The sequence below is a fragment of the Gastrolobium bilobum genome, unplaced genomic scaffold (genome assembly GCF_033153095.1).
Source record: "Gastrolobium bilobum isolate Gb01-03AN ecotype WA unplaced genomic scaffold, APGP_CSIRO_Gbil_v1 utg120582, whole genome shotgun sequence".
NCBI lineage: Eukaryota > Viridiplantae > Streptophyta > Magnoliopsida > Fabales > Fabaceae > Gastrolobium > Gastrolobium bilobum.
The window spans coordinates 20,767-30,270 of NW_026897527.1; positions in this window are offsets into that span (position 1 = coordinate 20,767).

A 9,504-nucleotide genomic window follows, 5' to 3' on the forward strand; every position below is an offset into this window, starting at 1 on the left:
TGGTCCTTTGCGTGCTACTAGTATTGTGGTTACATTAGCTAACAGGAGTAGTATCCACCCATCTGGTTTGATTGAGGATGTATTGGTCAGAGTTAATAATCTGATTTTTCCTGCTGACTTCTACATTTTAGAAATGGAGAGTGAGACTGCTACTAATAGATCACCAATTATACTTGGTAGGCCTTTCATGAGAACAGCTAGGACTAAGATAGATGTTCATTCTGGTACTCTATCCATGGAATTTGGTGATAGCATTTTACATTTTAGTATATTTGATTCCATGAAGCATTCTAAGGTTCAGGTTGATCATTCAGTTTCATGCATAAAAGTGATTTATGATGTGGCTGATAAGGTTGATTCTGAATTGATTAGTGATTGTGCATTACCTGTGGATTATGACTTTCCTGTTAATGTTAATTCTGAATGTGTACTAAATGTGAAGTTATGCAAGACTCCCCATTCTTGTAATGATTTTGATCCTAACTCTCTTGGACCCAAGATGAGATGGGTACCAAAAAGTTCTTCCTCTGTTTTTAGTATGCAGAAAAGTTTGCGTAAGGTTGGAAGAAAAGATCAAGAGAAGAAGAAATACACACAGAAAAGAAAGCCCCCAAAGTTGCGTGATAAGCAGATGGGGAAGACTTGCACAATGATTGGCCATCACCTCAAAGTTGTTAATGAAGGACCCCAGAAGCAACCTGTGGAGACAGAGGCTCTGCTCATTGATGCTACTTATCCTCCTTAGGGAGTTCAGGGAGTCTTCTTCCCTCTTTTTCTTTTCTTTCTGTTATTTGATTGATTGAGCATGATGTACTACGTAAAAAATTATAATTCCATTCTACATAGATTCAAATTAAATTATAGCAAACCATTAGCATCAATCAAATTAACATTCAATCTTCATATCTATGCAATATTATTTGATTGAGCATGATGTACTACGTAAAAAATTCCTCATACTTTTTTCTGTTCTTATAAGATGAATGAATCACTTTACTCTTTTAAATATACTTCACAAGTTGCACAAGGGCTCAGGGAGAGCATGACCTTCCATGAATTGGAAGGTGTTCTACCCGAACAGGTTGAAGGATGGGTGACGGTAATTTAAAAAATATGTATACATGGATGTGTTGTCCCTATGGATTGATAAATTCTTGCATAGATTTGATCTACACAAGTCATATAAATAAAACCAAAACATAAACTAATACATTATCATTTTAAAAGTAGTAGATTGACACATATATCATATAGTTATTTAATGTAAAATGACGATGTGTCAGTGTGTACTTAGCTTAGGCTATGCAACTTGTAGACTAAGTCTATGCCAGAATTTATTGGATGGATGAAAATGCCATGCACACAAGCACACTACGCAAGAAAGAGTTCAACAAACCTGACAGTTAGAATTGAATTTTTCTATTCCTTTCATTATCCTCAGGGAATCATCTTTAAATCCATCCTGCAAAGTTTACAGTAATTAAGCAAGTTAGGGCACAACATATTTAGAAACCGAACTGCGAATACCTCTGCTTTAAAAAACAAAAGAAAATCACAATACTAATTCAGTAAACCATAACAATTCCCTGAACCTAAAACTAGGTCCTAGGATCTCTAGAATACTTACTAGAGAGTAATTACTAACTAGAAAAAGATATATATTATCAAGAGTTAAAAGTTAAAACAAGCGGTCTACTAGTGCACTCTTCCTCTTTATCCATCATTAAAGGAGGAGAGTCACAACTTACCATTTAATTGTAACTTATTCTATTAAAAAACAAGGGTGTTGCCAACTCCCCAAAAGATTGTAACAATAATAAGCTCAGGGAGAATGATAAGGCTATGTGCTTGCCTAGTCCAAGGACAATGAAACCTCAAATTCTAAATAAACAACATTTCATTATCACGATAGAATTACCTTAGCAAGCATTTGATCAGCCTCATCAAAAACAAGAATCTTCAACCTTGTCACCCCAAGTTTCTTATAATTCATCCACTTATTAATCGTGCCAGGGGTCCCAATAACCACTTGAGCCATAATCGGTGCCCGTTTCGCTATCGGCAAAGCATCCCTACTGTCTGCTGGTATAGCACATTCTGAGCTAATCCCCGTGTACTTTCCCATCTTTCGGAGAACTTCAGTATTCTGCCACACAACACAATAATCATCAAGCTACAACTAACACAGTCACAAATCACAATGTTCGATAACAGTGATTAACAAACGAATAAAAAAAAAGGAAAGTTCACCAATGCCGGTTTGTTTTAGAATCATCTATGGCCCAGTGTTTTTTATCACATATGTCCCATTGATTTGTAAAAAATAAAAAAATCACGAGGAAAAGTTCGATAACAGTGATTAACAAACGAATAAAAAAAAACAAACAGGAAAGTTCACCGAAGCTGTTTTGCTTTAGAATCACCTATGACATATGTTCCATGGTTTGTAAAAGTAAAAAATCACGGGAGCAGATAAAAAAACATATACTTTTGCAAACCACACGAGTGATAAAAAATAATCAAAGGCATAGGTGATTTTGCAGTAAATGGTTTGTTTTAGAATTACCTATGCCTTGAGATTTTTTTTTATCACATATACCCATGTGGTTTGTGAAAAAAAAATTACAGCTGCATGTGTGATAAAAAACATAACTTTTTGCAAATAGACAGTTTAATATTAAAATTACAAAAAAGTTTTCATAGCTATATTTCAATCTTCTTCTGTTTCTTCTAATGTTTTGAGAGATAGATATTAAAACAAGTTTAATATATCCTATACAAATAATGGTGGGTCCAAGTAATGTTGCGTATTTTTTTTTCATTTTTTTTTAAAAAATCTCTGAATAAGGAAAATGAAAGGATCAAAATTGATATTGATTTGGTATACGGAGAATTGATAAGGTTCTGTACTAGTTTAAAGCTATTGCTGGTTTCATTTGACTTTTTTGTCTCTCTCCAATTAAACTCAAATTGAAACCACTTATGCAATTGAACCCAATAACATTATTGTAAATCAATTTTGAAGTTCATGAGAATAAATGTAACTGAAGCTACAATGTTCATGCTTCATCACCACTCCAATTATTCTTCACCTTTGGACCTGTGGGTCCTTCCGCTCCCAGCACTTCCTTTGGTAAACTCTTTACAAAATTTTCAAAAGCAGATTTTAGCTTCCCAGGCAACAACTTCTCCACCTTCTTCAACTCATCATCTATACTGTAATCAGTTTTTGGACCCCATTCCCTGAAATAGTTCAACCAAGCTGGCTCTACAACTGCAGATCCTAAATACTCTGCACAAACCAATTCATATGTCCCCATATCCATGACTAAGTCACCCTTCGAATAATTACTCAGATGCACGGATTACTCAAAGGTGTTTAATATTTACTTAACGACGTTTAATGTAAATTTAATAGATATGTTTAATTGTTGGAATGAGATAGTATAGGTGGGTTAATTGCATCAATCTAAAGTTTAGGGTAGTTTTTTGAAACACCACCTAAATTCAAGGTGGTTTTAGGTAATTTAGCCTAAAAAAAACAACGGAAAAAAAAAGAAGAAAAAAGAAAAACTTCTAGGGCTCACGATCAGATATCCCTTTGGAGGGATATAGCTTTTCTTCCGGAAGTATGGGGCCACCAGCTATTGCATTCTTAGTTATGGGTTATTTAATCCATGATAGAATAAGATTATATGTCGATTTAAAAAAGCAATGTCTTAGAACCTTACCTGAATAGCCAACTCCCTGGTTGGGCAAATGCAGAAAGCTTGAGGAGCCTGCAACTTTGGATCAACTCGACTAAGCATACCAAGAAGGAAACACGTGGTTTTTCCGGAACCGTTATGCGCGTGTACGATCAAATCCCTATTCGGAGGATTCAAGATCATAGGCAAGGTTACGGCTTGGATCTTACTAGGTTTCTGGAACTTCATCTCCACGTAGAGTCCCTTCAAAAGCTCCGGTGAGAGATTCAATTCTTCGAAGGTGGTAGCTGACGTGTACGGAGTGTCGCCGGACGAAACCTGCACCGAAATTCAAAACCATAAACCGTCAATTTCTCGCCGAGAAAGAGAGAAAAGAGAAATCGGGAATGGGGATCGAACCAACCGCTTGGATGTTGGAGTCTTCAGGCTCGTCCAAGAACTTGGGAGAAGGCTTCTTGTTCTCGTCGCTCGTTAATCCGACGACGTTGAGCGACGAGGAAGCCGGCGCCGGCGCCGGCGGATGAGCATCGCTGGCGGAGGTGGTTTCGGCGGTGGATGGTTCTGCCATAGCAGTAGACGAGAGAGTGAAGAGTAAAAAAGGAATTCGCAGTTTCAGAGGGAAGGAGAGAGTAATGGATTGAGGTCTGTGAAGAGTAATTAAATAAAATAGACATATACTACTAATATATATAAAGAGAGAGGGTACTAATTTGGAAAGATTTTCTATGGATTGAAATTTTAAAGAATTTTGTAATTGCAAAAAAAATCTACTAATATTTAATTATGATTTTGAAGGATTGAAAAAAATCACTTAATATTTGATTAAGAATTTAAAAGATTATTTTAGAGTGTAGTCAAATCCGGTGGTATTCAACAAGTATTTTAAATAAAGAAAAAAAATCTTGTGATATCAAAATATATGACGATTTTAGTTAATTTTCTATTAATGTAAATTTTATTAGATTTTTTAGTGAGAAATACAGATATGATGTCTTTTTTACAATCTTATACTAACCTCTATGTTTTCTTAAGATTTCTAATTGCAAAGTTTTTTTTCTCTTTTGGCGGGTCTACCCGCTCGAAACCGGGTTTCGCTAGGAGAGCTTCATCAAAGCTAAAAAAGTAAATTTTTAAACGATTTTCATCACAAAACAACATATTGTTGAACAATGGAATCTGTGTATTTCTTCTTTTGTAGAGAGGTAATTATATACACTAATTTTGGGCTTCAATCAAGCCACAAATCACTCTAAAAAATAATATTAAAATCAGAGAATTAATCTCTCCTATCAATCAATTCTATTTACAATTAATTCATATAATTGCTAACACAATCAAAATCAAATTAATTACTCGGAGAATTGATGTCTCCTATCAATCAATTCTATTTACAATTAATTTCTATAATTGCTAACACAATCAAAATCAAATTAATTACGGATTGTATACAGCTCACACGTACTTTTTATAATTTGAAATATTTTTATTCAAATTCTTTTTAACTTATATTTTATTATATTTTTCTCAATTAAAAAATATCTATTCAATAAACAGTAATTCAGAATTCTATGAATTCTAGACTTTTGTTAGGTACAAATGTCTAATATATCATTTGTCTTATAAGTAATGCACTACGTAAATATCTTGGGCAGGGCTAATTTTGAATAATTATTATGGGAAATTTCTTTGTTAAAAAAAACCCAGGAAAGTTGTTTTGTATTTTTAGCAACATATTCTTTTGATATTAACGTTAATTTTACAGAATATTTATAAAAATATCTTAAAAATACCAAGATAAAAAAATATTGATTATTTATTTACACAAATAATAGGTGTTTTTTTTTTTTTTACATTTTGATATTAACGTTTAACTCTTTTGTTTCTGATTATCTTATAACTTGGAAAAAAACACTCATATCTTGTATCAAAATATATTTTATACCATTTCACATTTATTTTAAAGTTTTTTCATATAAATCATTATCTTAAAAAATATTTTAAAAAACACATCTTTGATATTTCTACTGCGCTCTTATTCAACAAGTTGAGCAACAAAAAAGAAAGAAAACCCTTCCTCTTAGTTACCATCATTCATTCATTAATTCACACCCAACCTCTCTGTTCACAAATAATAAAACCCAAGAAACCTCTATTTCTTTCTTTCTAAAGCAAGAAACTCAACTACACAACCCAAACCCTCACTCTCTCTTTATTCTCTCTCTGATGGAAAACAACAATTCCCCTCGCTCCCTTCTCCTTATCCTCCTGATCTTCCTCACAATGCTCACAATCACCACAGCCACCACCACCGCCATCGACCTCAACTCCACTGCCTCCCCATCGCAGCCGTTCGGAGACACCTCTATTGGGAACTGCATGGAGCTCATGGTGGATTTCTACGCGCTTTTTATGTTTTTCATTTTTAAAGATCTGTTCTTTGGAACTATTAACAGTTCTTCATCGTGGCATGAGTATTGCAATATTTTCTGTTTGGCTTCTGCAAAAGCCTTGTTTTGTATATTCGCCTCTGATGTGTTGGGGTAGATCTAGATCTTTATTAAGTTCCGCTATTATGCATATATACACTCATTTTGTATATACCATTGAATAATAGCCATACCAATAGCCATGAAAATAATTGGTATTTGGAGTTTGGACATCTCTCTTTTTCTTTCTTTCTTTGTAATATTGAACAAATAATGTGTACAGACAAAAAAAAAATTCTATTTTTTCTCTCTCTAAAATTCCTCCATATTAATTGTTTCTTTCTGAGATTCTTGCACGGTAATAATTGAACAAATAAGTGTGGTACAGACTTGAAAAAAAAAATTTTTTGTGTTCAGAGGTGATAGGGTTTATTTTTTCATCTCTCTAAGATTTTATTTCCTAATCCTAAGTATATTAGTTTTATATTGTTTCTATTTGGACACCTGAGTTATGAGCCAAATGTGGATGTGTGATATCCTCCGTTGTTTTGATTTCAGAACTAATATAACAACCCTCATTAGTAAATTAAGAGAAAATAAATTAATTAGGTGTTTAATTAGATTAAACACTTTTGCAAGGAAATTATGTGAGATAAATTATTAGATTAAAATAATGTGGGTTCATGATAATTAATGGGAATATACAGTTTATGTTAGACAAGTCTAATATGACCTAGATATAATTATGAAATATGAATTAGAATATGAATATATATATATATAGAGGGAATTAAGGGATATTTTATAGTTTAGCAAAATTAAGTCGAAACTTGAATGAGATGATTTAATTAATTTATCTAGTAAATTTAGTGGGATAAATGTGAATTTAATTTGATCCAATAATGTGTAGAGAGATTTATTTATTTAAGTTGGAATTGATTTAATATCAACTAATAGAGAATTTTAAATAGGTCAAATTACTTGTGTGAATTAACAAGTTATGAGATAGCCTTAAACTTAGTGGATTGGTTATTAAATTATTGGTGTTCACATGAATTTTTGGTGAAGCCCGTTGTGCTATAAAATTAGAATGGCCCGTGTAGTTTATTTTCTGGTGAGACTAATAGGTATCCATTTAAGTGGTGAAAGGTCAAAGTTTGAAGATTTGAATCGTAGTATCCAAATTAATTGGCATGTTGGCTCCTCACTTGCCATAGTCATACGTTGCCCATTATTGAGGGTTGACACATCATAAGGGATTGAAATAAAATAAGCCTTCTTATAACCCATCTATTAGCAAGTTCACAGCCTTGGAGTTTAGCTTCCCACGCTCATTTTGTTCTTTCCTCTCTATGTGCAGCGAAATATTAGGAGAAGAAAGGGCAAGTTTTAGTAACTTGAAATACTTAGAATGAGGACAAATGATCTCCATGAAAGATGTAGAGTTATGTCTTGAGAGTAAATTCCAAGTGGAAGTTCCTTGAAAGAAGCCTTAGTTTATGAGAAAACCCTTCCCCATTGCTGCGACCTAATGTTGTTAAAAAGAGAGTACAAGGACTCTTTGTGTTATCTAATGGTTGGACTATGACTCTAGCTCCTTGGAAGGTGTTTTAAGGTATGTAATCTCTTTTTTTAAGGGCTGCACATAAGCGGAAATCAGTTCATGTATGAGTCTTATGATTTTTATGTAGGTTAAATGATGTATATGTTGGGATTTATGTTGTTCATGAATTATTGTCGTTGGACAACAAATTCTTCTAGTTAATTGATTGAAAAATCTGCACTTGGGGTAGTTTGAGGAACCAACAAGGGACAGCCCATATGTATTTTTAAGGTGCACTCTAAGTGTTTGACATAATTCCTAAGTGAGTCAATGAATTTTAATTATGTAATGATTATGGACTAATGAAGAATTATGGTTAAGAAATAGTGAAATACTACCATATGTGATGTTAAAATCAAAAAAATTGAAAGAGCTTTGGAGCCCTATGTAGTTCGACCTATATGTGTAAAAGATGCACAACATGTGTTGAATTTATGTCTAAGTGAAAAACATGAAGTTGAGATTGTTTTATGATGAAATAAGTGTTTGGAAATGTTATCAAGTTATGAAGAGATGATGAATTAAGTAAAGGCAATTCAGCCCTATGATCCGTGAGGTACATGGAAGTGGTTTAGTAAGGTTACAAAGATATTTTAACAAGCTAAGTAAGTATTGGAAACAATTATATGATAAGAAGTTGTAAGAAATGCACGTTTCCTATTTTAAATAAGTCTTGGCCTTGTAGTCAATTGAAGTAGTTAAATATTGTTTTAGGGAATTGTTTTAAGATTTAAATTATGTTAGATTATACTAGTGAATTACCCGTGCGATGCCCGGGGGAAAAAGAACAAAATATTTGTCGTCCACTGTGGTTGGTTAATCGCACTGCAAACATTAAACTTACAAAAACCTGTGTTGTTATCTTGTTCTATATTTTAAGTGAAAAAAATTACAGCATTGATACAGAACTTTACAAATGTCAACCATAAACAAAAATCTGCTATCCAGAGTGATCAATATTATGCACATCAAATATATTATCTACTCGATGAGTTATGTAAAAAATAAATACACCATAATAGACTATGTTGAAATGAGGATGGCTAAAAAGAGAAAAATGCATACAACTTATTGCTAACTATAACAGTCACTAATAAAATCAAGGTAACAAACAGACCAAGCAAATATGAAATTAAAAGATCAGCTTGTACCTATAATAAAAAAAACGCTATTAATTCAGTGTCATTCTGTAGCAATCATTGGAGGGATGAGTTTAACACATACCAAACATGTGATTTCCTATGTTTATGCATTACCAGGGACATCCTCTTCCACCATCATATTTATGCCTACGATACAAAATGTAAATGCTCATAAAATAAATTACGCTAATATGTTAACACTCAGAAGTAATAATCTCAGTAAAAAAATGGGTTATTTTTTTTAGAACCCAAAAAACGTTGTCTGAAAGGGATTTGAAAGCAAATTAACCAAATGGTCATGTATGAGTCATATTTTTTGCTTACATTGGAACAAATGTGTCTAAATAGCATCAAATCAATACACATGCTAAAAACTTGTAACAATATAAAGAACCCACAATGATAAATTTTTAAAAAACAACAACATACATTTGGGTCCACCAAAGACTTAAAGAATGAGGTGACAATAGCTTCGCTGCTTCAAACACTTGAAACTTCATATCTTGGCTCATTATATGACTCCAAATTATTTTTTTTACGTTGAACTTAAATAACATCGATTTTTCATTAAGATCGTTTAGTTTTCTTAGATAATGTTCCATATTAGCACCCTAAGAAAAAAAACT